Source organism: Nerophis ophidion, linkage group LG28 (assembly GCF_033978795.1).
Source record: "Nerophis ophidion isolate RoL-2023_Sa linkage group LG28, RoL_Noph_v1.0, whole genome shotgun sequence".
NCBI classification, from domain to species: Eukaryota; Metazoa; Chordata; class Actinopteri; order Syngnathiformes; family Syngnathidae; genus Nerophis; species Nerophis ophidion.
Genome location: NC_084638.1, coordinates 20,121,680 through 20,147,112, shown reverse-complemented (window position 1 = coordinate 20,147,112; position 25,433 = coordinate 20,121,680). Strand labels below are relative to the sequence as shown.

Here is a 25,433-nt window from a genome sequence, read left to right as displayed (position 1 = left end):
GTTGATTGGCAACACTAAATTGGCCCTAGTGTGTGAATGTGAGTGTGAATGTTGTCTGTCAATCTGTGTTGGCCCTGCGATGAGGTGGCGACTTGTCCAGGGTGTACCCCGCCTTCCGCCCGATTGTAGCTGAGATAGGCGCCAGCGCCCCCCGCGACCCCAAAAGGGAATAAGCGGTAGAAAATGGATGGGTCCCCAACATGGCGTCTGTTGTTTGGTTGTCTACACTCTCTCTGGACGCCACTCTGGTCACCTTTACTAAAGAGCGCCCCTTGTGGCTACGTCAGGTAAATTCTGGGAAATCACGTGACCTGACAAGCACAACAGGTGTGTCAAGTTTGCAGCCTAACTTTCTCATCGGCTGTTTTTCTTCAACTGAACCCCAACCTATCCATTGAACAACTACTTGAAACTAGTCAAACATTTGACTTGATAAGACATCTTGAATGAAGATATCTCAGATCAACATCTCTATATCTAGAAATGAGCAGTGCCTTTCAAGCTGGAAATAAGTATTTTATTCTGAAAACAAGTAGGGAAGGCCACTTTATTTATAGAGCACAATTCAAAGTGCTTTACAGAACATTACAAGAAGGCAAAAATATAATGGAATGGAAGTAACCATGAAAAATACTTCAAAATAAAATAATAATAATCATCATAAAACAAGGTTCTCAGAGCTGGAGATGGTTCATATGGTTCTAACATGTCAGAGATGTTCTTTGGCACAAGACCATGAAAGGACTAAAACACAAGGAAAGCTGTGTAGCGCTCTGTGTAGTTTCTGATATGGACTAATATGCTCATATTTCCTAGTTCTAGACAGGACTTGAGCAGCAGCATTCTGGGTGTACTGCAGTTGCTTTACAGCTGGTTTAAAGAGCCCAGTGAAAAGACCATTACAGTATTCTAAACTGCTGGAGACAAAGACTTAGTCTTTCTAAGTCTGAGTCAGACATTATTCCTCTGATTTTGGCAATGTGTTTCAGGTGGGGGGGGAGGAGGGGTGGGGGGGGGGGGGGGGTGGGGGGTGGCGGGGTTAGCTATTGTGATCCAAGACTTGCCCAAGCTCGATCCAGGACCATTCCAAGCCCGAGGCATCTTTTTCTTTCGTGTTAATGTGACCGAAAACAATGGCTGTTTACATACCCCCCATTCCTTTAAAAACAGCTGTTGTTATGTAAACAGGGAATATCCAAATAAAAAAGGAGACGTGAACCTTTTTCCATGAGAGCGTGGGTGACACTGTAAGAGGTAACAGGTCGACATGTTTCTCCTCAAACTGAGCAAAATTTAATTCCGTCTTTGTTTATTTCCTTGCTTCTTGTCTTGTTTAATAGATGTCATCGATGTGACAATGTGAAAAACATATTTTACTATTTGACTGAAACCTGTATTTAATTAAACACATGTCTTGGAGTAATAAGAACACACTGTAATAAAAACATGACCAAATAATAATGTTGGAGTGCAAAATAACACAATTAACAGAATTAAATCAGTAAATGTCTTTCATTTTTTCCCCATGAGAGGTCGCCACAGCACAACAATCATGATGATTCATCTCAATGTTTACCTTCCCATCCTGACCGGGAATCGTACTCACACCCACTGTCACACACAGCAGATGTGTATACCATTCCACTACTAGCATCAACAGAAGAACAGGTGAATTGTGTTATTTGATTCTCTTATATTCGCAGTCATTTCCATTAAATATTGTATTTTAATAAAGAGCTCTGTCATTCATTCTTTCTGTTGACAATTGACAAAATATTTTTGATTTTCACTTTTCGGACATGGTAAAGACTTAAGATCATTTAATACTTGTTTTAAATGACTGCAAGAAAGAAGTGTTATCATGTGTGTATTGACAAACCACCTCGAAAACAGAATTGTATTTGACAAGTTTTTACTGAATACAACACCCAGAATGTACATGAAACATTGTACACATAAAACACTGAATATCAAGAGCATATGAACGGCCTACCTTGTTTACTTCCCAAATGACATCCTCGGCATGTTTGGCAATCAAGCAAAAATATGACTATGCAAAAAGGAACGGAAATACACCTAATTGTTTAAAAAAAAAAAAAAATTTTGCAACACTTTGTCATAAAATTCTTGTGTCATTGACCCCCTCCGTCACACTAACTGGTAGGGTTGGGTACTGAATTCAGTACTTTTGTAGGTAATGACCGAATTCCCTCGGTACCATCAATTCACGTAAAATCAAACGGTGCCATAGTTTGATACCTTTGTTGCATGTGACGTCATGTCCGGTTTCAGACTGGTCATGTCTGCTTTCAGACTAAACACAGGCTCACGTAAACTATCACTCAAGCAGCACTCAGGCCGGACTCAGCCAAACTCCCTTTAAGTTACCTCGCCATTTTCAACACCAACAAAGTGCTTAATAAAGAAAAATACGCTCAAACGTAAAGTAGTGCAACACTCTTCCAAAATGTTAGCTTATTGCTAATTTACATAGGATTTGCTATAGACAGGCTACTATTTACATGAGCGATTTTACACGGCGATTTCAACACCTTGGAATTTGGTAAAGGAAAACTACAACTAAGATTATAGTTAGAATTTTCCAGTTTTATGTAATAAGAACTATTCTTACATATTTGACACTTTGTAGGGCGCAACCTAACAAATTAATTTTCCTGAAAAATAGTTACTGTCTAGATTGACAACATACCATAAATAGTTATACAGTGCTGCCATCTAATGGTCTTGGAAGTGCAAGTGCATTGCAAATGAGACTAATGTAATCAGAAAACAAGATATAACAACTGGACATCAGTTCTCAAAATCATCATTCTTAAATGTTACATTAAAAAATAGCATTAACATAGAACAGTCCCGAAAAATGGTACCATTGTTCCAAATATTTGTAAAAAATAATGATGAGATGTGACACAAGGTGATATTCAAAGATAAGCAGCTGTCTATTGGTTTGAAAAGGAAAGAAGAAATCCTTTCTCAATGTGATGACACATGAGCCCCAAATGATGACATCACAACTACATGGACACAAAGATCAACATCAACATGATTCACTGGCAAAATATTGTTGAAAAATGCAGATTGAAGGGGTTTTCTCAGCCATAAACACCCAAAGAAGACATCATGTAAGACGAGGAGCAATTTGTGCAGATGTGAAAGAAATGTCCAAGTGTGATGAGGTCCCTCAGCGATGGAGACATCTCTCTGTGTTCCAGTGCACAAAGCATCCTGGAGGAAGAAGATGACTCAGCACATTCCCAACAAAAGCAGGTGAATCCAAGTGCAGATGTTAGCATGTGGCAGAGTGAACATCATCTTCACACAAAGTCAGAAGAACATTTGGAGGTGCGTGAAAAAGCAAAGTCCTCACTGTGAGCCGACTGCTGTGTGTCACTCAGCCTTTAGCCTTCACGTCTCTCTGAGAGCTCGTTACCACCGTCACCAGCTGTCGGAGCACAAAACGCACTATGAGCTGGTTACGCTGCTCATGCTAAGCCGACACCTCACTCTGGTGAAGGAAATCCATCCAGAAGGTGCATCTTCACTCATATCACATCTTTTGAGTTCTGAATTCAAGAAGCAGAATTATGCTCTTCTACTTCCTGACTAGTCTAAGACTAAGTCTCCAAACAGGTTCAGTCTGGCTTCAAGGCTCATGTGCAACCAGCCCTTCAGTGTCTTAGTCAGGTACGGTCATGGTCAAAAGTTTACATACACTTGTAAAGAACATAAAGTCATGGCTGTCTTGAGTTTCCAAACATTTCTACAACTCTTATTTTTTGGTGATAGAGTGATTGGAGCACATACTTGTTGGTCACAAAAAACATTCATGAAGTTTGCTTCTTTTATGAATTTATTTTGGGTCTATTGAAAATGTGAGCAAATCTGCTGGGTCAAAAGTATACATACAGCAATGTTAATATTTGCTTACATGTCCCTTGGCAAGTGTCACTGCAATAAGGCACTTTTGGTTGTTGACCACTTCTCTTGACAAAATTGGTGCAGTTCAGCTAAATATGTGGATTTTCTGACATGGACTTGTTTCTTCAGCATTGTCCACACATTTAAGTCTGGACTTTGGGAAGGCCATTCTAAAACCTTAATTCTAGCCATTTCTTTACCACTTTTGACGTGTGTTTGGGGTATTTGTCCTGTTGGAACACCCAACCGTGCCCAAGACCCAACCTCCGGGTTGATGATGTTAGCTTGTCCTGAACAATTTGGAGCTAATGCTCCTTTTTCATTGTCCCATTTAAATCACCAGTTTTATTGGCTGCAAAACATGCCCAGAGCATAATACTACCACCAACATGCTTGGCGGTAGGTGTGGTGTTCCTGGGATTCAAGGCCTCACCTTTTCTCCTCCAAACATATTGCTGGGTATTGTAGCCAAACAGCTCCATTTTTTTTTTCATCTGATATCACACGGACAAAGATAAGACTTTCTGGAAGAAAGTTCTGTGTTCCGATGAAACAAAAAGTGAGCTGTTTGGCCACAATACCCAGCAATATGTTTGGAGGAGAAAAGGTTAGGCCTTTTATCCCAGGAAGACCATGCTAACCGTCAAGCGTGGTGGTGGTAATATTATGCTCTGGGCCTGTTTTTCTGCAAATGGAACTGCTGCTTTACAGAGAGTAAATGGGACAATGAAAAAGGAGGATTACCTCCAAATTCTTCCGGACACCTAAAACCATCAACCCGGAGGCTGGGTCTTGGGCACAGTTGGGTGTTCCAACAGGACAGTGACCCCAAACATAGGTCAAAAGTGGTAAAGGAATGGCTAAATCCGTCCAGAACTAAGGTTTTATAATGACCTTCCCAAAGCCCTGACTTAAACATGTGGACAATGCTGAAGAAACAAGTCCATGTCAGAAAACCAACAAATTTAGCTAAAATTGACCAATTTTGTCAAGAGGAGTGGTCAAGAATTCAACCGGAAGCTTGTGGATGGCTACCATCCATCCATCCATCCATTTTATACCGCTTCTTCCCTTTGGTGTCACGGTGGGCGCTGGTGCCTCTCAGCTACAATCGGGCGGATGCACACCCTGGACAAGTCGCCACCTCATCGCAGGGCCAACACAGATAGACAGACAACATTCACACTCACATTCACACACTAGGGCCAATTTAGTGTTGCCAATCAACCTATCCCCAGGTGCATGTCTTTGGAGGTGGGAGGAAGCCGGAGTACCTGGAAGGAACCCATGCATTCACGGGGAGAACATGCAAACTCCACACAGAAAGATCCCGAGCCTGGGATTTAACCCAGGACTACTCAGGACCTTCGTATTGTGAGGCAGATGCACTAACACCTCTTCCACCGTAAAGGGATGGCTACCAAAAGCGCTTTATTGCAGTGAGTGGCGAAGGGCGGAGCGCAAGTGGAAAGGGGATCATTTGGAAGTCTCCTATCAAATTTTAAAAGAAAACTGTCGAAATTATCAAAGTGTGGTTAAAGCTGAAAAAACAAAATATTTGTCAGACTTAATTTTAAATAGCATCAGTAAGCCACGGGTTCTTTTTAATACTATTAGTAATCTTCCTAAACCGAATCCAGCCACTTTACTGGAGATGACAAGTGAAACTTGTGAAAAATGTATCTCCTTTTTTAATGATAAGGTTGCTTCTATTCGGGCAAATCTTTCTCGTTTTCCATTAAGTTTTAATGTGGCCACTCAGTGCTCGACTGTGTTCTGTCACTTTGAGCCTGTCTCCATGCCTGAACTTACAGGAATAGTCGGCAAGCTAAAACCCTCGTCATGTCCCACAGACCTAGGCCCCCCTCGCTTTTTTAAAGAAATCTGGGACACTATTGATTTGTCTGTTAGGAACATCATCAACAGCAATGACTTTAATGACTTGCTTTTAATGTCTGATTCTGGCAGCTCTGCCATTTTAGTGCTTTTAGATCTTACAGCTGCCTTTGACACAGTCGACCACACAATTCTTTTAGACCGCCTGAGAGACTGTGTGGGTGTCAGGGGGACTGCGTTAGAGTGGTTCAGATCTTACCTGTCTGAGAGGTCCTTCTCTGTCAGGCTGGGGGACGCCACCTCCTCTTCTACCCCGCTTTACTGTAGTGTCCCCCAGGGATCTATTTTAGGCCCCATCCTGTTTGCTCTTTATCTCCTCCCTCTTGGAGATATTTTTAAGAAACATGGAGTGTTTTATCACTTTTATGCAGATGACTGCCAAATTTATATGCCGATTTCAAAAAGTCACGGCCTCCTGAGACTTCTTCTTAACTGTTTATGCGACGTCAAGGCTTGGTTAGCCCAGAATTTTTTAATAATGAATGAGGGAAAAACGGAAATTTTAGTTTTTGGTCCGGCCCTCACTGACTTGGGACCATTGCAAAATTATGTGCGTCCCAAAGTCACCAGCCTCGGCGTCACTATAGACAGCGATTTTAAACTACACAAACAAGTCAATGGCGTTTTAAAATCGTGTTTTTATCACCTTCGTCTTTTAGTAAAGGTTAAACCGTTTTTATCTTTTAACCTTTTTGAACAAGTCGTGCATGCTTTTATTTCAAGTCGCCTGGACTACTGCAATGCATTTTATGCTGGCATTAGCCAAAAAGCTCTCTCCCGGTTGCAGTTAGTCCAGAACGCGGCAGCACGACTTTTAACAGGGGCCAGGAAACGCCAGCATTTAACCCCAATTCTTCAGAGTTTGCACTGGCTCCCTGTTCATTTTAGAATTGATTTTAAAACATTGCTGTTTGTTTTTAAATCTTTACATGGACTGGCTCCTCAATATATCTCGGACCTCATCCAAATTTACATTCCTGCGCGCGCTCTGAGGTCCGAGAGCCAGTTCCAGCTCGTGGTGCCCAAGACCAGACTTAAGACCAGGGGAGAGAGGGCCTTCTCTGTGGTCGGCCCTAAGCTCTGGAACACTCTGCCGCTCCATGTTCAAACTGCTTCCACAGTGGAGTGTTTTAAGTCTCGTCTTAGGACCCACTTTTATTCTTTAGCTTTTAACACTACGTGAGTTGTGTGGTCCTCTGTCCTCTGTTGTCCTCTGTGTTTTTTATACACTTTGATTTCTATTTTACTGTTTTAATTGATTTTACCCTTTAAAATAGTTTTTCAATCATATTTGTTTTTATATTGTTTTTATTGTTTTTATATTTATTTATTTTTTGTTTTTATTCAGTCATTGGTGGAGCATAATATATATATTTTATTTTAATTTTATTTTATATATATACTTTTTTTTACAATTGTTTTTAGCATGGCTGTGCAGCACTTTGGAAACGTTATTGTTGTTTAAATGTGCTATATAAATAAAGTGGATTGGATTGATTGGATTGAAACTTGCCAAGGGACATGTAAGCAAATATTATCATTAACTTTTGACCACAACTGTACATGAAGACAGACACGCTAAATGGCTTGCTCTCTCTATTTTGCTCATTTCAGAGACTGCGCAGGAGTTAAGTAGATGAGGTTTGCACATGTTTTAATACACACACACCTTTAGTAGATCAGGCCCTCGATGTTCATTATCATGACCACTCACCAAAAGTTGGCTGTGATACTTTCTATTGCGTGCGCTTACACCAGTATCAAGCTACTCCTAATGGAGGGAAGCTTTTATTTCCCTGTAAACTTGTAACACGTGTCTACATCAGACCTTAAAACAGCAAGTTCGCAAGTTGACCCTTACAAAGATACCAACAATCCAGAATGTTGATGGTAACAGAAACAGAAAGTCAATATTATATTGAATATACCTGACATAAAGATGTATAACAAAGATGAATATGTAATAGATGATATTAATAACTTAAATCTTTGTGGGGGTAAACTTACAAAGTGTGTGAGTGATGCTTCACCAATGCTTTGTTTATTGTTATGGTTTCCAAGAAAGAGAAGATGTTTTACTTACCAGCTGGATCGTATTGGGCTGAAATGAAAGAGAAAGCAGGTGAAATTCACATCTCATGAATAGCGGCAGAGACTTTTTGGCGTCTTCCTGAAAGAGGAAACATTTGTGTCCCTCACCTTGTCTGCTTCGGCGACGCTTGATGATGAAGATGATAATGATGGGGGCCGCCAGGAGGACCACCACAGCGAGGACCGCCAGCGTGGCAGTGACGCTCACGTTGCCTGTTGGTATGGTATGATTGATTTGTTTGACAGCTGCTTGATAAGTCACATGAAGGAACATCAGGTGGTTCCATTGACACTATTCAACATGTCCTAGATGTGTCTTTCTCACCTTCATGGCTTGCGTTGCTCAGGATGCTTCTTCTCTCCAGCTTGGTGACCAGGTCCTCCTTGACGCCAGACAGCTGGAACACACATTCGTACTTGCCCTCCACCTCAGCCGTCACCTCCACTTTCAGCTCCACCGACATCTGGAAGGTTCCGTCGTGGTTGGGGAGCAGCTCTCCGTGCACCACGTCCTCCAAGATCTGCTCGCCCTCTTTCCTCCAAAACAGGAACCTGTCGCCATGCAGCTGACCGGAGAGGGTGGCGTCTTCTGGAGGAGGAACACCTCTGGAAGCTCTGCACAGGAAGTGACGTGTGAATGGAGGATGACGTGGACAGAAGATGGAGGTAAAGATGGAGATCAACAAAGAGAATAAAGGTAAAGATTGAGAGAAAAGCAGAGAATGAAGGTAAAAAATGGAGATCAACGGATGTAAAGATGCAGAAAAAAGGAGAAAATTAAGATAAAAAGTAAGAAAAGGTGAGAATGAAGTTCAAGATGGAGAGAAAAGGAAATCATGGTGGTAAAGATGGAGAGAATGGAGGTAAAGATGGAGCGAATGAAGGTTAAGAAGGAGAAAAAAGGAGAGAATGAAGGTAAAATGTAGAGAAAAGGAGAGAACGGAGGTAAAGAAGAAGAGAAGAGGCAATAATGAAGTTAAGATGGAGAGAAAAAGAGGAAAGGGAGAATGAAGGTAAAGATGGAACGAATGGAGGTAAAGATGGATAGAAAAGGAGAGAGTGGAAGTAAAGATGGAGGGAAGAAGAAAATGGAAGTAAAGACGGAGCAAAAAGGAGAGAATTGAGGTAAAGATGGAGAGAAAAGAAGAAAATAAAAGTAAAAATGGGGTGAAAAGGAGGAAGATGGATAGAAAATGAGAGAAAGAAGGTAAAGATAGATAGAAAAGGAGATAAAGAAGGTAAAGATCGAGACAAAAGGGGAGAACAAAGGTAAAGATGGAAAGAAAATGAGAGAATTAAGGTGAAAAAGGAGGGAGAAGGAGAAATGGAGGTGAAGATGGAGAGAAAAAGACAGAATGGAGAAAAAGATGGAGTGAAAAGGAGGAAAGGTAGAATGAAGGGAACAATGAAAAGAATGGAGTTAAAAATGGATAGAAAAGGAGAGAGTGGTGGTAAAGATGGAGAGAAAAGAAGAAAATGGAGGTAAAGACAGAGAGAAAAGGCGAGAAAGGAAGTAAATATGGAGAGAAACAGAGATAATGGAGGTAAAGATGGAGAGAGAAGGTGAGATTAAGTTAAATATAAAGACAAAAGGAGTGACAGAAGGTAAAGATGAGAGATTGAAGGTAGAGATGGAAAGAAAATGAGAAAATGAAAGTAAAGGAGAGAGAAGGAGAAAATGGAGTAAAAAAGATGGAGAGAAAAGGAGAGAATGGAGGTAGACATGAAAAGGAGAGAATGGAGGGAAAGATGGATAGAAAAGGAGAGAATGGAGGTCAAGATGGAGAGAAACAGAGAGAATGGAAGTAAAGATGAATAGAAAAGGAAAGAATGGAGAAAAGGAGGTGAAGAGAAAAGAGTATGGAGAGACAGAGTGTAATGTGAGTAATGTTCCTATAGGGGGAGTGCTAACATGTGAGAAGGTGAAAGTACAAGGTGTGCTTCTACCTGTTCTCATTAGGACCTTCTTCCCATACTCCACATACTTCTTCAAGTAAGAAGGACATAGCTCAGTGTAATAATACTTATTTTAGTCTAGATCAAGTGTGTCCTGGTCCCACTTGAGTTTGGAGGGGAAAGCTTGTTGTTTTGCTGCGGTCCATGTCCATGTCTTCATGTCCAACGATATGAAATCTTCTCCATCATAACTGAACTGCCTTCAACCTTTAACTTAATCAGTCTCATCATTCCATTCACATCCTGACATCATCTGGAAAGTGTGAACACCTGAGAGACACAAAGTGTTGTACAGTAGAGTGAAACTAACACACATGTCTTTGTTGTAGCTTATTATGGGATGGACAGAGACAAGGTATATCAGTGCAGTAATGTGTGTTTTTAATACACTATCAAAATATCAAATATATTAGAATAGTAGAAAGTTCAACATAAACAAACTTCCAGTTTGTTTGAAACGCTTCTTAAGTATTTCAATGTTGTCTTTGGAGACATGTTGTCTAACAACATTGTTCTCTGTTTCTCTCAGCCAGTAGTTTGGATCTTCTGCTGTGATTTTGTTCATCCAGTCCTGTTTAGATTCTGCTTTCCTGGTTATGTTGATCTCATCAACATAACCAACCTCCACATACTCTGGGAAGTTTGGAACTTGAGAGGATGTAGTGGTGAAATACTGCAGCGTGTGAATCACTGAAAGACAAAAAGGCAGAAAAACAACATTGGATTCTTTTTTTTCATGTTGAACAATTCCTATTTGAAAAGATCCTGTCTTCATTTCAACTTCAAACACTGCTGCTTCTCACAGTAAACAATCACTTCCTGTTCCAAGAGACAATAACACCGTTTGTCTTTGATTTCATGCATCCCACATTTATATCTCACTTTAAGACCACACACATGAAGAACTTGACTTATTTCCTTCTACAACTGTAAGTGTCAAATAAATATATGACATTATTGCTGGCAGAGAAGTGAAAGTTGTTTTTCTAGGTGAGGGGAAGTTCAAACTAGTGATGTCACTGCCAAAGCATGGAAATATAGCACCGCCTTATGGAATGTTGACAAAGGAATACAACAACAATATTATAATACTCGTCATTTACATATTAGGACTATTCCCAGTAAAAAACATTTAAGAAACATGTAAAGTCACTTTTTAGACTTAAGAGTTCATCTTTCATGTTATTTTTTTTTCTATTGTTCCTTTCTTTTATTGTAATTGGATGTGCGTACTGTTATTTTATTTTATTATTTTGAGAATTTTATTTTTATTTTCCCTTTATTTTATTTGTAAATGTATTTGTGCATTATTATTTTACTTTGAACTTTTGAAAAGAGGGTCCCCATTAGCCGTTTGTGTGTCTGCTAATGGGGATCCTCAATAAACAAACAAACAATAATCCATCCATCCATTTTCTACCGCTTGTCCCTTTCGATGAATTATATCCATTATTTCAGAATAACTCCCACCAATAGAGTAATTTTTGTGTACATTAAATTATTCTGATCTACATCTCATTTTATAACTGATCCTACTGATTTTTTTCTGGATTAATTATTGTTATTTTCCTATTTAAAAGTGAAACCAACGTTTCTGGAAATGCTAAAGTAAAAAGTTTGATGTATGTTGCTGTTAAAGTGAGACAACTTGAACAAGTTTGACTCGTTAAAAGTTTGAGCAACAAATGAAAATGCAAACTATTCACTGATTGTTATGTATTCAAATAATGAGGTAGAGCACACGTTCAGTAACTTTTATATATGACTGGGAGTAGCAGTAGCATACACTCTAGAGAGGGATCATCAACACTTCATGTACAGCACTTGGTGAGCATGCTAAGTAGACACCACAACTCAACTACGGCAAGTCAGTAAGGACAAACAGCACCGAATCAGCATGCACATTAATACACCACATCACCTCCCCCCATAGATCAAAGGCAATGCAAAATCAGTACACACTTTCAATACAGCAACATTCAATTCTTCAATGCTGTAATAAACAAACACAAAAATGTCACAGATGCTATGCCAGAGAGTGCATTCAAACTCAAATTCAACCCTCTTTAATAACAAATGAAAAACTCCCTTATGAAAAGAATCAGTCCCTGTAACGCTGAGGTCGCCTGATAGTACGCTGTGAGCGTCTCAAAGTCACTATCTCTGGGTCAGGCGGCACTGGCGGTTCCAACTCAAAAGCTGGTGGTTTAAGTTCTGCAGAGTCCGTTCCACAGAGGTCACTCGCCTGCTCAGCTGATGCAGTTTCACCTCCAGGCTCTGAATCTGGAGTGTCAGGAAGGTAGCGAGGTCTCAGTTGATCTCCGTGACGCCGGTACACTTGGTCTGGTGTCTCGCCTTGCACTCGGTATGACACTGGACCAGTCTGTTGTGTCACTACCCCTGGAATCCATTTGGGTTTCTCTCCTGCAGTGTTGCGCAGATACACAGAGTCATCTACATCAAACTGTCTCTCGGCAGCCTGACTGTCATGTTTCTCTTTCTGCTGATACTGTCTCTTTCTGACTCGTCCGGTGATGCTTAGTTTCAGGAAGTCCAAACGTGTTCGGACATGTCTTTTCAGGAACAAGTCCGCTGGTGACTCTACAGTTTTGCTGTGGGGAGTAGTGCGATAGCGCAGCAGCATGTGTGATATCTTGTCCTCAACGCTCAGGTTCTCTCCAACAAGCTTTTTCATGCCTGCTTTGAAAATAGCATCATATTTTTCAGCCAGTCCATTTGTAGCTGGATGTCTCGGCGCACCGGTCGTGTGAAGGACTCCATTCCTCTTTATGAACTGCTGAAACTCATCCAATGTGAACGTTGTCGCATTGTCTGTGACAATTTGTTCTGGCACACCGAATGATGCGGACAGTCTCTTAAGTCGTGTAATGGTTGGAGTAGATGTGATTTTGTGCCATTTTGTAAACCTCCAGCCACTTAGAGTATGCATCAACCACAAACATATGACCCAAGAATGGGCCTGCAAAGTCAATGTGTAGTCTTTTCCAAACCTCCCCAGGAAATTCCCAGGGATGCAGCGGGACTTGGCGTGGCGTGCGCTGTTCCAGCTGGCAGGTCTCACACTGCTTGCAGACTCTCTCAGCATCCATATCTACATTTGGCCACCAGACATATTGTCGTGCAATTGTTTTCATCTTTACAATGCCAGGGTGTCCGTCATGGATTTCTTTTAGCACTGCACCTCTCATTTTTGCAGGTACTATTACTCTTGTTCCCCATAGAACACACCCCTGTTCAACAGATAGCTCATCTCTCTTTCTGTAGTACACCCTCAGTTCATCTGGTATTTCTTTTGGCCATCCTTCCATGATGTACCTGCGCAGCTTTGAGAGCTCTGTGTCCTTTCGTGTAGCCTTGGAAATTTGTTTTGCACTCAACGGTGCCTCCTCAAGGTGCTCATATAACAGTGCATTTAAGCAAGCTGTCATTGTCTCTGTACCTGTATCTGTGGTCTCAGGCAGCGGAACACGAGACAGCCCGTCCGCATTGCCGTGCTCCTCTGACCTGCGGTATGTCATGTGGCAATCATAGGCAGATAGTATGATAGCCCATCTCTGTATGCGCGCTGCTGCCATTGTAGGAAGTCCCTTATGTTCTCCAAACAGTGCGAGCAGGGGCTTGTGGTCGGATATTAAGTCAAACTTGCGCCCCCACAGATATTGATGGAACTTCTTCACACCAAACACCAGTCTCAATGCCTCTTTTTCTATCTGGGCGGTATAGCTCGGTTGGTAGAGCAGCCGTGCCAGCAACTTGAGGGTTGCAAGTTCGACTCCCGCTTCCGCCATCCCAGTCACTGCCGTTGTGTCACTTTACCCACGTGCTCCCAGTGCCACCCACACTGGTTTAAATGTAACTTAAATATTGGGTTTCACTATGTAAAGCGCTTTGAGTCACTAGAGAAAAGCGCTATATAAATATAATTCACTTCACTTCACATCTGTGAATAGTTTTTCTCTGCCGGAGAGAGCATGCGGAAAGCATAGGCTATTGGATGTTCATGCCCGTCTAGTGTTGTGTGCTGTATCACTGCTCCAATGCCATAAGCAGAAGCATCACATGCAAGCGAAAGCGGCAGACGTGGATCATAGTGAACCAGCACTTTGTCACTGGTCAAAAGCTCCTTCCATTTGCCAAAAGCACTCTGCTCCGCCTCGCGCCATCTCCATTTAACTTTGTCTTTCAGTAGCCTGTAAAGTGGGGCCAAAATTGTGCTTTGCTGAGGCACAAAAGGTCCATAGTAGTTAACTAGCCCCAGGAAAGCTCTGAGCTCTTTGACATTTCAGGGTCCCGGAGCATCATGTATGGCTATGATCTTATTTTTGGATGGGTAGACGCCTTTCCCGTCCAGCACATGTCCCAGATATTCAATCTGTGTCTTGCCGAAGTCACACTTTGACTTTTTCACTCTCATGCCGTTCTCTTGCAGTCTCTGTAAAACCTTATCCAGGTTCACGAGATGCTGGGCTTCATCTCGGCCCATAATCAATAAATCATCGAGATAAATTACCACATCAAGATCTTTCAACAGGTTCTCCATAATGCGTTGAAAAATGCTAACAGCAGAAGTGACAGCAAAACAAAGTCTATTGTACACAAACAGTCCCTCGTGAGTATTCACTGTTGTATACTTTTTTGACTCTTCATCCAGGAGTACTTGTTGATAGGCTGCTGCTAGATCTATTTTAGAAAATATCTTTCCTCCACATAGTGCTGCTAACACCTCCTCAATTCTTGGTAGGGGGTACGTTTCAGCGTTTGTAGCCAAGTTCACAGTTACCTTGTAGTTGCCACACAAGCGAAGTCCTCCATCCCGCTTAAGCACTGGAACCACTGGAGCAGCCCAATCACTGTGTTTCACTGGACTGATGACACCCTCCTTTTCTAGGCGCTCCAGCTCCTTTTCAACTTTTTCTTTCATGGCGAATGGCAGGACGCAGGCTTTGTGGAACTTTGGGACCGCATCAGGCTTTACAGAAATTGTGGTTTTAATGTCCTTTAATGTTCCAAGCTCATCCTTGAATACCTCATCATATTTAGCCAGCACTTCTTGGATCGATTTGGGCTTTTGTGCTGATGAGAAATTTTCAGCGACTCTGTTGATTGCGGCTGCTTTAATCATTTTCCAGTTTAGCCTGATCTCATCTAGCCATTCTCTCCCACACAGTGAAGGACCCTCTACTCCCACAACTATCAGTGGTAGGCTGGCAGTCTGATTTTCATAAGCCACTTTTGCCATAAACTGGCCTTTAACATGAATTGGCTCCCCTGAGTAGCCCTTTAGCTGCCCACTAGTGGCACATGTGAGAATGACTGCTCATAGACATCTTCTGAGATTATACTCATTCCTGATCCTGTGTCTATTTCCATCAGGACTTTCTTTCCATTTACATCAAAAATGGTCTTGTATGGCTGTCGGCCTGCATCATTTGTGCTGAAAACAGTCAAAATATCACCAAAATCATCTTCATTTTTGTCAGTTTGCACATAGCCTGTCCTTTTCTCCTCTCTTCGCTCACTGCTTTTCTTCCACTTTTTATCATATTTATTTTTACGTGCTGGGCATCCAGATCTGCATGCTTTCTGTATGTGCCCTATTTTATCACATTTATGACACTTTGCATTCTTGCAGTAGCAGTCACTTGTATTTTGATTCTTGCCTTTGCATCTGTAGCATGCTTCTTGTTTTGAAGGCGAGCACAGTCTTTGCCTCTCCTTTACCTTGTGAACAGCTGAGGTGACGTGTTATTATAATAATTATGGATATTATATTTTCTTGCCTTTTGGTCCGGGACCCTTTGGGACTGTGTGACAAGGGGTGCCACTTTTGTGACCTCTGTGGTGCTTTTTTTGTGGACTTCTGGATCTGCCTCCCGGGAGCCTTTTGGCCATGGAGACCAGCTGCTGGGTGTCTGCCACACCGGAGTCTGCTTGGAGGGACTGGAGGAGATGCAGATGAGGGGACAGGGCTGCGGAGCTAGCACTGAGCGCTGGGACGGAGAGGCTTCGCGGTGTCTTGACTGGGTGAGCAGGTGTCGGACACCTCAGTCACCTTGGACGTATCCTCGCTCATCCATGCGGACTGGACACTGGCCGAGAGTGGAGTCTGCTGTCTTGGTTGCTTTGTTGGGTCTGCTCCTGTCTCTGGCCATGCTCCCTCCACTCCAGCAGACAATGGCGTGGAACACCGCAGAGGCCACCACAGTGGACATGTTTCTTTTACTTTTTTATTCATAGCTGTATGTAGAAGTGTCTGGTTGCATCAGCTGCTTTAATGTCTTTAATGTCCTTTGTGTTCTTTGATGTTTGATGTTTCCCTCTTACACACATGTAAGAGGGATGTGTTCTATGGCTATGAGTTGTTTTTTTTTCCCTTTGCCTCAGTCTGCACCCCCTCTCCAGGGCCCAGGCTAAGACCGATTTTTTAATTTTATTTTAATCTTCTATTTTTTGCTCCCCCCCTGTATCTCATCTTTTCTGTAAGGGGCGCTGGAAGCCGGCAGACCCATCAGCGATCTTGTTCTGTCACCCTGTAATGTTTGTCTGATCTTGAATGGGATTGTGCTGAAAATTTTAACTTTCCTGAAGGAACTCTCCTGACGGAATAAATAAAGTACTATCTATCTATCTATCTATCTATCACCCTTTCTCAACTGCTGTGCGTCGCGTTGGGCCGTCTCCATGTTGACAGCCAGCTCCACAGCTCTTGCAAAAGTCAGTCTGTCCTCCGAGAGCAACTTGCGTTGACATGCCTCAGAACTGACCCCGCTGACAAAGTCATCACGCAGAGCCTTATCCAGTCTGTCACCAAAATCACACTTTGTAGCTAGTTGACGCAGCTCAGCGGCATATTCCGTAACCGTCTTGTTGCTTTTCTGAACACACTCGCGGTATCTGAAGCGTTCGGCAATAACCAACGGCTTTGGCTCATAATAGTCTTTCAGTGTCCACAATCTGGTCAAATGTTTTGTCCTTGGGCAAATCAGGCTGAACCAAATTGCGCAGAAGTCCATATGTCACTGCTCCCACTGAACTCAACAACAATGGGACCCTCTTTTCATCATCGACATCATGGGCTTCAAACAGCAACTCCATGCGCTCAATGTAGGCTGACCATGATTCAATCTCAGGCTTAAACTCGTCCGGTCGCTGTGAAAAGTTTGCCATCTTCACTTCCAAAAAAAACAAAACCGCAAGGAACACTCATAAACCGATTCAACTCGTCGCCAATATGTTATGTATTCAAATAACAAGGTAGAGCACACGTTTAGTAACTTTTATATATGACTGGGAGTAGCAGTAGCATACACTCTAGAGAAGGATCATCAACACTTCATGTACAGCACTTGGTGAGCATGCTAAGTAGACACCACAACTCAACTACGGCAAGTCAGTAAAGACAAACAGCACCGGATCAGCATGCACATTAATACACCACACTGATTGATGTTGGTGAGAAGAGAAGAGCGTCAATAATAATGAGAAGAAATAAATGAGAGTATTTTGAATGAAATGAGCATGTAGGAATGAGGTGTATAAACTTGTAAAGAAAGTGGACTTACCAGGCGTCACGCTGTGTGTTTGTACAACTAGGAGGAAGAAGGAAAGCAAGTTCATCATTAAATGTCACAAAAGTGAAGAATTAAATAAAAAAAAGTTTCTAGTTTTAATCCTCAGAGAAAAGCAAGGCGACGACAACTTGCTTGACGAGTAAACATGAAATGGACGCCAAGGCAATAACGAGGGTTTATAAAAAATCCGAAAATCACGTGACCTGAAATCACTTCCTGGATCAGGATACAAATATTTTACAGCAATGCAGTTCCTCCCCTGCAGCTAACACATAAATATTAACTAAATAAAAGTCATATCATCATTACAAGAATAAAAGTGTCGGAGGTGATGTCATGTTTTTTGAAGCAGCTTTATTATAATACACACACTAACTTTATAGCAACAATACACAACAACAAGACGAACATTTTACATAAGTGATATTGTAGCGTCTAAGCCTTTAAAACACTCCTTTAAAAGGACAAAAACAATGAATTATCCCTTTTGTTTTATTTTTAATTGTTTGTATTTTTGGAATAATTGAACAATTGAACATACACATACAATGCACACACATCAAGGCACTTTCAACACAATACGATTCAATATTCTACAGCCAGTTCAACAATTACATAGGAATATAAAATACATCAAATTAAATACAATGCTCATACCAAGCAGGCCTTGAAAAAAAAGACACAATACAAATGAGATTAAAATAAAAATATATGTAAGTAAATAAAATAAATAAAAACTGGGCTTGTTTAAAACAACTTTAATTTCTCCAATAAAGATAATAATTTCAGGCTGTTTCTAGTTTTTACCATTTTCCAAAATTGAATTAATATTTTAATGTAGGAAATTGGGTTTCATTTTAAGAAAGCGACTTTTGTGTATGAGAAATCTAGCTTGCACGAGTTGGGTTGCATATGACATCATACCATGAGTTGATTAACGTGGACCCCGACTTAAACAAGTTGAAAAACTTATTTGGGTGTTATCATTTAGTGGTCACTTGTATGGAATATGTACTGTACTGTGCAATCTACTAATAAAAGTCTCAATCAATCAATCAGTCAAACCGTTTGTTCTTCAGGGATTAATTAGCACGATGGTCGAGCAGCTGGAGCGTAGAATAAAACAAGTGAGAGTGAATGTAGAGTTTGAACACAAAATGTCGTATAGCTGGGTTGCAATCACGTGACCTAGAGGCACATCTGGCTACTTCCGGGTTTCAGACCATGGTCTAGAGCAGGCCTTGGCAATTATTTCGACTGGGGGGCCAAATTTAGAGAAAGAAATGTGTCTGAGGGCAGGTATATCTATTTTTAGGAACACTAATACAAAACCTCACAATAATGTCAGATTGAATGCTAAAAACGTTTTGACAGACCGCCTTAAAAAACGGAATGGAATTTTAAATTTTTGTATAAACGATAAAACACTGAATATTGACAAGATATAAACGCCACACCCCCTCTCGATCGACATATTTTACAAACTGTCAAATCGTGACAAAAATGCGACAAACAGCGAAATATGAACGGCAAAGATAAAAATTACATATACAATCTGATATATAACGAAGCTTTAGAACTTTGTTGTGAAAATCTCCTTCCACGTCTGTCCCTGACACCCACATTTCAGGCTGACACTGTGGAAACACTCCCCACCCCCACTGCTTGGTGTCTCATCTGAGCTGCTGTGACTTAGATTACCATAGTAACTAATTAATTACCATAGTAACTAGTATATCGTTAAAAAAACGCAGATTCCAACCATTGGAATACTTTGTATAGTTCAAGACTTACAGTCATTTAAAAACATCAATGCACATCATAATGGCAGCTACACTTTCCATCTTAAAGATCTATAAAATGTTTGGGGGAATGTCCAGCGGACCAGATTGAAATACTTAACGGGCCGCATGTGGCCCCCGGGCCTTAATTTGCCCAGGGCTAGTCTAGAGTCCCATTAGGCTTTTGTTTACATTATTTACCTGAATCCGTGCAGAAAGGTTTAGCGGCAAGTATAAAAGCGATCGTTAAAAAAATATATTTAAAATGGGATGGAGTGGATTTTTACACTCTTAATAAAAATATTGTTTTTAAAGATTTAAAGCATTTATCATTAGCAAGACGTTACTGCTCGCTGCGACCTCACTTCATTTGACACTCACAAGGATTTAGAGAAGAAACAATTAGATGCACCAATCTCTTTACATCTGAGGGCTCTACTAATTAAACATTTCATGAAAGACATAGTTGGATTTATTTGTGCTGCTGAGATCTTGACGCTAATGAGGAAAAGGATAAGTTTGTTTGCAGTTGATTTCCTGCTACAAATATTAGTCTCATCTACAATTCATGTCTGCTGTTGTTTTTATGCTGTGAAGTTCATATTTTGTCTGTCAAGTTGACCGGGAGGAAGTCGCTACTACCACAAAATAAAATAAAAGTCGCAACACCTTCAAAATGAGTGTTTTTTTTACGTGAAAGTAAATGAAAGTAATACAATGTATGAATGGATGTATGTAGTGTAATATATTTGCAAGGGTTGTAATCTTTTAATGGCTGTTAAGTAGAGGAGACACGGACATCAGCGTGGATCTACAGGGGCTTTATTTTTCAACTCGCCACAGAGTGAATTCCGGTCCTTCGACAATTGCTGTTTCTTTGGAATCAAAGTAAATAATGTATACAAATAAATATATATATTACATATAGCCTACTATTTGCGCACTACTGACAAGTGATGCACCAAAAATGTAATCGTCTTAAATAGACTTTGCTCACCAAGACCTGCTCAGTGGCCCTGTGGTTAGCGTGTCCCGCCCTGAAACTGGAAGGTGGAGAGTTCAAACCCCGGCCGAGTCGTACCAAAGACTTAAAAAATGGGACCCATTACCTCCCTGCTTGGCACTCAGCATCAAGGGTTGGAATTGGGGGTTAAATCACCAAAATGATTCCCGAGCGTGGCCACTGCTGCTCACTGCTCCCCTCACCTCCTAGATGGTGACCATGGGGATGGGTCAAATGCAGAGGATAATTTCACCACACCGAGTGTGTGTGTGACTATCGTTGGGACTTAAACTTAAAAAATAATACCAACTATATATTTTAATGACTCACTCATTTAATCACATCAAGGATTGTTCGTTACATTTTTTTACCTTCATAAATCATGTGCTGGGTGTTGATAACTGAAAATATGAAATGAAGAGAAACGTTTTAATTGTTTCATCTTTTATATAGGCATAAGGCATTTCAAGAAATACAATATTAATAACTATATTTGTATATGTCAATAAGAATGTAAGATGAGGGTGCTAATGCACAATCTTATGTATGTACTCTTCTCTTATTATAAACAGGAGGCTGTAACAACAATGCCAACACAGCAATTCCACTCAATCTACGCCAAGCTGGCTGTACACTGTGGCATTGAACCCAGCATAACTGGAAATGCCACAGCACAAGATGAAGGACTCGGAGGACAGCATTCCAGGTGTGAGGTGGTGCCAAGATCAGCAACACTTAAAATACACTAATTCTTAAACATTACCAGACACATTCAGTATATTTGCGCAAAGTATCAGTATCAGACCCGTATTGCCGATACCAACCTGTGTATAAAATGATTGGTGTTTACGGCGGTCACTCACCCTGTCTGGTCAACACGTACATGCAGAGAATGTGTGCACACGTACAAAAGCAGTCCAAGAGAGGTAACAAAAAATTTGCAATCATGTTATTAAGATAGGATTTACATTTAATTTAACTATCCAAATCACTATTATTAGCTAACAACACCCAAAGCTTATGCATGTGTTACGCACATATGTAGTTACATCATTACGTCCTAGAAGCTGAAAGAAGGAGGGATATGCTGTGAGAAACAAATTGGAAAGTTAGCGCCCTCTAGACATCTGTGTAAATGTTGCAAACAGCCCTTTTAAGGCCTTTGGAAATGTTCCAATCTGAAGTGAGACGTTAACTATGTAATAGATTGGTCTATGTGTGTATGTTGCCATCTCCTGGTCAATGTTGGTCATAGCATACTGGGGTTGCTTTTTGGTTGGACAACGTTTTACGTTGTTGTTGTACACTTGACGGCAAGTGAGTGAGTCTGTTCTGAAGTCACAGTAAACGAGACGTAACTTCATCACCTCGCCTGTTTATTGCCTCCCATTCAATATATCACAAATGGCGACGAGGATTTAAAAGAAGCCCACTGCGTGAGGGGACTTTAGAGGAGCGCTGTGCACTGGTCGTAGGTAAGGCTGAAGAGTAGCCTACTTTGTGGAGGAACCGGGCACGTGTCAGAGTAGCAGTAGCACCGGATGCTAACATGGCTCTGACAGTGGGTCGCATCGATGAACACAATGATTCAAAGGAGGATTTTGATTCATATCTGGAGCGTTTGGAGCAGTGGATGCTGGCTAATGAGATTGAAGGGGACAAGAAGGTGTGTGTTTTCCTTTCTGTTATTGGAGCAGACACTTATAAGCTGCTGAAGAACCTCACGTCTCCGGCATTGCCAAGTACTTTAGGGTATGATGTGCTGAAGAGGGCACTATGTGGACATTATAAGCCCGCACCTGTTGTGATAGCGGAGCGTTTTCACTTTCAGAAACGTAATCAGAAGGAAGGAGAAGCTGTTTCTGATTACATTGTGGCTTTGAGACAGTTGTCAGCAACTTGCAATTTTGGACAATATTTGGACGATGCCATGAGAGATCGTTTTGTGAGTGAATTACGTTCTGATGCAGTGCAACGCAGGCTGTTGTCTGAAAGGGACCTGACGTTTCCCCGTGCTTGTGAAATTGCAGTCTCTATGGAGCTTGCAACCAAAAATACAATGGAGTTTTCTGGACACAGTGGACCTCACTAGGTAAATGCCCTGTCAAGTGTTACTCATTTTTCTGAGAAGGGGAGGAAAGGACAGTTCAAATGGAAAAATAATAACAAAGCAAAGGAATACAAAGGAGGCAAAAGAGACACAGGGGGACAGCAAACATGCTACAGATGTGGTGGGAAGCACTCACCACATGACTGCAGATTTAAAAATGAAAAGTGTCATGCTTGCTCCAAAATTGGACACATTGCCCGTGCATGCAGGAAGACTAAAGGGCAATCTTCAACTCAGTATGTTGAAACTGAAGGGAGTGCATCTAGAAGTGGTGATGAGGCAGAACTTTTTGGATTGTACGCAGCTGACTCTACCTCAAACTGGGAAAAAGGTTACACAGTGGATATCGTACTGGGAAACAAGAGCACCACAATGTTACTGGACACAGGTTCAGCAATGTCAGTAGTTTCTGACAGCTTTTACCAGGCAAACCTCACTCAATTTCCTTTGAAACCAGTTTTCAAGTTAAAGTTGAAATCATATTCAGGCCAAAGGATTGCTGTTCGAGGGTACATCATGTTACCAGTACAGTACGAGGACCAGCAAGTGACACTTCCACTGGTCATTGTACAGGGAAGCAGACCTGCACTGATTGGTCGCAACTGGCTAAAAAAGCTATGGCTGAACTGGAAACATATTTTCACTGTACAAAAGGTGCAGAAAAGGACGAATGGTTACACAGGAGTACAGGAGGTGATAGAGAGCCATCAGGCAGTGTTCTCAGAGGGCCAAGGCTGTATCACAGGGTTTAAAGCTAAAATACGCACCAAACCTGATACCACACCAATTTTCTGCAAGGCTCGCCCAGTTCCTTACGCACTAAAGGAAGCTGTAGAGACAGAGCTAGAGAGGTTGGAGAGTGAAAAAGTGATTTCAAAGATTGACACTAGCGAGTGGGCAGCTCCAATAGTCACAGTACCTAAGGTTGACAAAACGATCAGGATTTGTGGTGACTACAAGGTTAGTGTTAATCAATGCATTGAAGAGCAGACCTATCCATTACCGAATACTGAAGATCTATTCGCTACATTAGCAGGAGGTACATCTTTCAGCAAACTGGATCTGTCACACGCCTACCAACAACTACAGTTGGATGAAGAGTCAGAAAAGTATCTGACCATAAACACACATAAGGGTCTGTACAAGTATCATCGCCTCAGTTATGGAGTTTCGAGTGCTCCTGCAATATTTCAGTCTGTTATGGGCCAGATTCTGCAAGGGATGGACCATGTGACTTGTTTTTTGGACGACATACTAGTTACAGCTTCTTCGGAGGAGGAGCATTTAACAAGACTGGATAATGTTCTCACACGTTTGAAGAAGCATGGAATCAGGGTGAAGCTATCAAAATGTCAGTTTTTCCAGAGCAGTGTCGAGTATTTGGGACATCGCATTGATAAGACTGGGTTACATCCCACAGAAGAAAAGGTGACTGCCATAACCAATGCACCTGAGCCCACAAATATAACAGAACGGAAGTCTTTTTTGGGTCTTCTGAACTATTACAGCAGATTCCTGCAAAATCCCTCTACTGTGCTCCAGCCTCTGCACAACCTACTTAAAAAGGACTCAAAGTGGATTTGGACAGTTGAATGTGCAAAAGCATTTGAAGATGCAAAGCAACTTCTACTGCAGAACAAAGTGCTGGTACACTACAACACCCGCCTGCCACTGTGAATTGCATGTGATGCTTCGCCTTATGGAGTTAGTGCTGTAATTTCACATGTAACAGAAGATGGAGAAGAGCGACCTGTTGCATTTGCCTCAAGGACACTCACTGAACCAGAAAGGAAGTATGCCCAAATTGAAAAGGAGGCACTTGCTATCATTTTTGGAGTAAAGAAATTTCATAAATACCTTTACGGAAGGAAATTCACACTGATCACTGATCATAAGCCACTGTTGGCCATCCTGGGGCCAAAATCAGCAGTTCCAACGTTGGCAGCATTAAGAATGCAACGCTGGGCACTTATCCTCATGGCCTACAATTATGACATTGAGTATAAAAAGTCAGCTGATCATGCTAATGCGGATGCTTTGTCACGCCTACCCCGAGTAGGGATGAACAACACAGCAGAGGAGGGAAGTATCTTCTATTTTTCATACTTGGATGAACTTCCTGTGTGTGCAAAAGACATTGAGAGTGCTACTCTTAAAGATCCTGTGCTAAGTAAGGTGTGGAACTACACATTAAATGGCTGGCCAAGTTATGTGGAAGATGTAGCATTGAGGCCTTACTTTGTACGCAGACAGGAGTTGTCAGCAGATCAAGGCTGCATTCTCTGGGGACAGCGAGTCATCATACCCCCAGGTTATCGACAGAGATTACTGGAGGATCTCCATCATGAACATCCAGGTATTTACCGTATGAAGGCTCTTGCCCGCAGTTACCTTGGGTGGCCAGGCTGTGATGGTGAAATTCAAGAACTGGTGAACAAGTGCTCAGTCTGCCAATCAGTACAGAAAATGCCAGCTGTGGCACCGTTACATCCTTGGCGGTGGCCAGAAAGAGTGTGGCAAAGAATTCACATTGATTTTGCAGAGAAAGATAAACAGTATTTTTTGGTTGTCATTGATAGCCATTCAAAGTGGTTAGAGGTTTTTCCCATGTCCTCCACCACTTCTCACAACACCATTAAAGTGCTGCGCTGTCTGTTTGCATCGTATGGACTGCCAGAAGAGCTAGTTTCAGACAATGGCCCACAGCTGGTGGCAAAAGAGTTTACTCAGTTCCTGGAGAGTAATGGAGTAAAACACACTGCTGTACCGGCCTACCACCCAGCATCAAATGGAGCAGCAGAGAGATCAGTACAAATCTTGAAACGGTCTCTGATGAACAATGTGCTGGAAGCAGACAGCAAGTCTTCCTTGTCACTCAGTCACAGACTTGCAAATTTCCTTCTCATGTACCGCAGTACACCCCACACAGTGACGGGACGTACTCCAGCCGAGTTATTCCTGAAACGCCAGTTGAGGACTCGTTTCAGTTTGCTCAAGCCGGACCTTGCCAGACGGATCGAAGGAAAACAAGCAGCGCAGAAGCTTTATCACGACAAAAGGGCTCC

At 41.7% G+C, this 25,433-nt stretch overlaps 1 protein-coding gene and 1 pseudogene across 1 annotated transcript in view; one reads left to right on the top strand and one right to left on the bottom strand.

Annotated features, from left to right (window-relative positions):
* Positions 1–25,433, top strand: part of LOC133545415 (gastrula zinc finger protein XlCGF52.1-like) — a 229,945-nt gene that overhangs the window by 180,821 nt on the left and 23,691 nt on the right. The gene's annotated exons all lie outside the window — the stretch shown is intronic.
* On the bottom strand, positions 1,896–17,664 carry LOC133545558 (major histocompatibility complex class I-related gene protein-like; annotated as a pseudogene).